Here is a 5,475-nt window from a genome sequence, read left to right as displayed (position 1 = left end):
GGCACAGCTGCGGAAATAACATCAGTGGGCCCCATGAAAGTACCAGTTTGCCAATGCAACACCGTGTTCCACATCCTGCACAAAAACAGAGCCTGAAGTCTCACATTTTCTGTTTTTAATGCCAATAACAGTAGTGGCTCATTCTTTAAATGAGACAAGCTGAGTATATTTGGGAAATCTGGACATATTGAGTGAATTGTAGGGATCTAGAACTCCCTAAACTGGAAGACTGACATTTGATGTTCACTCTTATTTCATCATGAATATGACACAAAAAGCGTGCTCATATTTTGAAAGTTTTGTTCCCATGACGTTTGTTTGTATCTTTAAGTACAGGTGCAAAGGTAGAAAGATGGTAAACTGTAGATTTGGTTTTCTTCCATGATTGGATGCTCAAACAGTTGAATTTGTCTCTGTGGTTTTTGTCAGAGAACATTGCAATCAAACCATCTCACAAAAAACATTTTTAGCATAGCTGTTCTATTTCTATGTTCAGTTGGTGTCAGAAAGAACAGAATGTCTTAGTATCCTGCAAAAAAATCTGTGTTACATATTGATGAACATATATATCATGAAATTATTTTGGGGTGCATTTCTTTTAAGTGCCTGTATAAATTGCATCAGAGGAAATTGCCCATCGCTGTCACACGCACACAGGCATTTTCTCAATCTGTATTTTCACTTTCAAACCTATCTTTGCCCTTTCATCTCCTCTCCCCGTCCCTTAGCTACTTCTCCTACTCTAAATTCTCTCTCTGTGTCCCTTGCCTCTCTCACTCTTCCTCTTTCTTTCTCATACTTTGGTTTGTTTTCCTCTTGATTTATGACTACTGGCCATGCTCGTATGCTCATGTTGTCTTGAGGCGGAAAGAAAGGGTAGTCTTTCATTTGAGGGCTTGGAGGTTACACACACACACAAACACAAATGCCAACACAAACAACAGAAGTGCTCCCATACACTGTGCTCATATGCATCATGCCACCACAAATACACACATTAATTAGTACATACATGCTGTTAGAGCAAATAACTTGTATGGCAATTAGGTTAATCTTGAAAAATAGTCATCAAGCCTCTCCTAAAGCAGAGTAGTCTGGATACATCTGTGATTAACAACTATCAAACCTTTTGTAAATAAATTCAGTTGACAAAGTTGTCTACCAGCAGCCAAGTCACTTTTTAACCTAGTTACTTTGATTAGTTACTATTAGTTACTATTATCTATACTGCTTATCCTTTGAGGGCAAGAGGTGGGGTCCACCCAGGACAGAAATTTCAGTTCACCTCCCACTAGTGCTGCCTTTGACACAGCTGACCGTACCGTACTTTTGGAGAGACTGAACAACTGGGTTGGGCACTAAAGTGATTCAAGTCCTATCTTTGGGACAGGAACTATTTTGTCTCCACTGGTAATTATGAATCTAAGCAGACCAACATGATTTGTGGGGTTCCCCAAGGCTCAATCCTTGGTCCTCTTCTATTTAACATTTACATGCTTCCGTAAAGGCCACAATTATACAAAACAATAACATCACCTGTTATAATAAAGCAGATGACGCCCAGATCAACCTCACACAGACAGAGTCAATAATCCATATAGTCATTTTCAGCAGGTTAGGTTACAATAATAGTCTTTTCTCTGGTATTCCCAGAAAACTCTCAGAAGACTTCAGCTCATTCAGAAAGCTGCTGCTACAGTCCTGGCAAAGAAAAACAAATCACACCAGTTCTCAGGTCTCCTCACTGGCTTCCACTAAATTCCACTAATTTAAAGTACTGCTGTTTGTCTACACATCTCTCAGTGGCTTACATCTAAAATATCTCTGACTGTCTTTTACCATATGAACCTTCTTGACCTCTCAGGTCATCAGGTAGCCAGTAACTGTTGCCAGAGTGCAAACTAAACATGGAGAAGCAGCATTTGTTACAGGGCTGGAACAAACTTCCATAGGATATTAAACTCGCATCAATTTAGCCCATTATTGAATCCAGATTAAAAACATTTATGTTCAGCACTGCCTTAAATTGAACCATAAATACTCATCATGAAACATCTTACCCTCCTATCCTGTGTTTATATCTGTGTTAAAACAGTTAAGATGTTTCTGTTATCATTTTAATGTTTTTATGCTGTTTTTTCTTTTATGTTTTGAATGTATTATGTAAAGCACTTTGAATTCCATTTGCATATGAAATATATTATACAAATAAACTTACCTTTAACACATCTGTGCCCTCCTGCCCTCTCCATATTTTATTTTAACACATACGTACTGTTCTTAGCAGCTAATTAATTCCAGTTGGTTTTAATCACTGCTTCCCTCTGATTTGTTCGTCACCTTAGCCGACACTTTTGCAAACAATATGCTGTGCTTATATGAACAGAAATAGCAGGTACATCCTTAATGATCTAGCATGCATGATCTACTGCAGTGCCTTGCATCACTGAGATGCAACCAATGATTCTTGCTCTCTCTCACACTTTCACTCATTTTATTTATTTTTTTATTTAATATTTTCGTCACAGAAATTAATATATAAATCTGGGGACTATCCAAACTATGAAGATGTCAGAGGAGAAGTTTCCCGACATGTGCCGTCATTATTATGCAGGCGTGTGTGCGCTGCAGGTGTGCTGGCAAAGTGGGAGAGCAGTTTGACTGATTTGACATTTGAATGGCAGATAAGAAACTGTTTAAACAACTTCTCTAAAAATAGGGAGGTGCTGGGAGATGATCCATGATCCTTAGGCATTATCTGCCAACCAGAATGTATCCCCTCTGCACTGCATGGGCGAAGTTCATCATAAAGTTGGATGCTCTGCAAACAACAGAACATATTAAGCTTCCTGCTGCCATGTGTGTAACGCTGGAAAATGTCATGAACATCTGAAACAGCTTGACAAGCTCAACCCTTACAGCACTCCAGTATAGATGCAACTTTACATTACCCTGTTGAAAATAATAATACAGGATTCCAAAGTGCTTTTGTTTTCACTACATGTCTCTTACAAGAAGGATATATTTTGCTGTTTAGTATGGCAGAATGCCACACCTCCCACATCGACTTGCCTCTGAAACCTGTGTGTTTCAGTTTTTTAGGCACACAGCTCAGTTACACAGGCATGACTTGCTGTGAAATGTAAAGGAAAAATAAATAAAGCTGTGCAAACAAAAACCTCAAAACCTGCAAAAAGATGAAAAGAAGCTACTGTGATTCGACTGCAGCAAGAGACTTGGTTCAAAGAGAATGGGGGAAAACAAACAGCAGTCACTGCGGCCTTAAAAAATTATCTGCTGTATATTATACAGTGACAGACACCTAGATACAGCGAGACAATCAAATAATGAACTATAACAACAATATATAATATAATAATGACTAAACTGGTTATCATGCTTGCCATAATATTAGTGTGCCAAAAACAGCCACTTACATTGCAACATAATAATGCGCTCACCCAGAAATCATCTATAATTTCTTTGACAGCAACCTGTTACTCTGTGAGAAATATTTTTATTTTGTTTAAAAAAAAAAAACAGAAGTCTGTCAAAAATGTGATAATTATCTGTAAATAAAACGAGCAATAAATTATTATTATTATTACCTGAAAATGCAGGCCACAAACTGCTTACAGGCCCAACAGCCTCTACCAAGAAGAAAGCACAGCGTATATGACAAGATGGTGTGCCCCTAAACCACAAAGGTTAGTCTGATTTATTCATATCTAATTATATTGTCACAAACACTGAAGTGATAACATGATGAAAGTATCACTGTTGGTCTAATTCTCTGCCCACAGTGAGCACATAAGTAGCAGTCTTCAACTACAAGTGAGTCAAAGTGGATTTTAGTTAAATCTGCTTGACTTCATAACAGACAGACAGAGATAATTAGATGCTGTTGATGCATTCATCAAGTTACAGAGGAAGAGGAATCTGTAAACCATGAGACTGAATTGATTTCTCAACAAAGTGGTGTTAAATTGTGTGGTTGACAGGCAGCTTGCTAAACACGGGGCACAGCTGACAGGGGTGGAGGGTGGAGGCATGTCACATGGGAGCAACTGTCAGAGCAACTTGACAACTCAAAGCAACAACAAAGCCAAAGTGTTCAGTATGAAGCTGTCATGATGTCTTCTGGTAATCATTTTAGCTTGTTACCATACATGCATTGCAGTGAGTGATAAATCAAGATCAAGTTTTGAGGAACAAAATCATGTATGATAAAAACTGGTTTAAGGTTATTACACCTGTTATTTCCAGTTAAGACTAACTGCATTAACAAGGTTATGATTAAGGTTAAGGACCAGTGAATACCACCATTTTGGTCTGGGTCGACTGCAACATGGCTCCACATGGTGAGAAACTGCCTCATCAAATAAGAAACCAGATTGTGAGACTTTACAAAGATGGTGAGGATACAAGAGCAGAAGGCTACTGAATATAAGCTGAGACACAGTCACAGCAGTGTTCAGGAGATATATTTTAAAGCAGTAGATTGTCTTTCTTTATCTTCACTCAGACGAGGTGGCCGAGTGGTTAAGGCGATGGATTGCTAATCCATTGTGCTCTGCACGCATGGGTTCAAATCCCATCCTCGTCGCAATGCACTCCGTTGTAGGTTACTTGAGATAAAGTGCCTGCTGGTGGGGTTTAATCTTTACATTTACTCATTTCACAAAGAGCAGCTGAAAAGAATTTTATGCCAAATCCATGCTTGGGAGAATCAAATCTGTCATCAAATATAAAAGCTCACTTTTAGTTGGTTCTTTACAATGAACCTTTCATTATGATTTTAATAAACCTCCAGTCGATCTAAAATGCTGGAGTGCGAGTACTGACAGGAACTCGAGAGATCATATTTCTCCTGTGTTAGCATCTCTGCACAGGCTCCCTGTAAAATCCAGAATAGAATTTAAAATCCTCCTCCTCACCTACAAAGCCCTTAATGTTTGAACACCATCATGTCTTAAAGAGCTCATAGGACCTATTACCCTACCTAGAACACTGCGCTCCCAGATTGCAGGGTAACTGGTGGTTCCTAGAGTCTCTAAAAACAGAATGGGAGGCAGAGCCCTCAGCTCTCAGGCTCCTCTCCTGTGGAACCATCTTCCAGCTCACGTTCAGGAGAAACACCCTCTCCGTGTATAAAATTAGACTGAAGACTTCCTTCTTTGATAAAGCTTATAGTTAGGGTCAGCTCAGGCTTGCCTGAATCATCCCCTGCTACAGGCCTAGATTTCCCATGATACACAGAGCCTCCTCTCCCTCTCCATCTGTACACATACATATCCCATTAATGTATGTCACTAACTTGACATGTTCTCTCTCCTGTGGTTTTGTACTTCTCGGTGTAAATGATATAATTAAGAGTACGGTCTCTGTTATAAATTGGTTTGACTTGATAAATAGTAAAAACATTTCTGTTTTTCAAATTATTTGACTTCATTTTTCTGGGGCTGTGAACACTGG

General features: G+C 38.9%; 1 non-coding gene across 1 annotated transcript; it reads left to right on the top strand.

Moving 5' to 3' along the window:
- The first annotated feature begins 4,524 nt into the window (after nucleotides 1–4,524).
- On the top strand, nucleotides 4,525–4,606 carry trnas-gcu (transfer RNA serine (anticodon GCU)). The gene has a single exon. It is a non-coding gene; the product is annotated as a tRNA-Ser (tRNA).
- The last annotated feature ends 869 nt before the right edge of the window (nucleotides 4,607–5,475 follow it).

Source organism: Lates calcarifer, linkage group LG19 (assembly GCF_001640805.2).
Source record: "Lates calcarifer isolate ASB-BC8 linkage group LG19, TLL_Latcal_v3, whole genome shotgun sequence".
Classification (NCBI taxonomy): Eukaryota; Metazoa; Chordata; class Actinopteri; family Centropomidae; genus Lates; species Lates calcarifer.
Note: the sequence above shows the minus strand (reverse complement) of the source record. Positions and strands in the feature narration are given on the sequence as shown.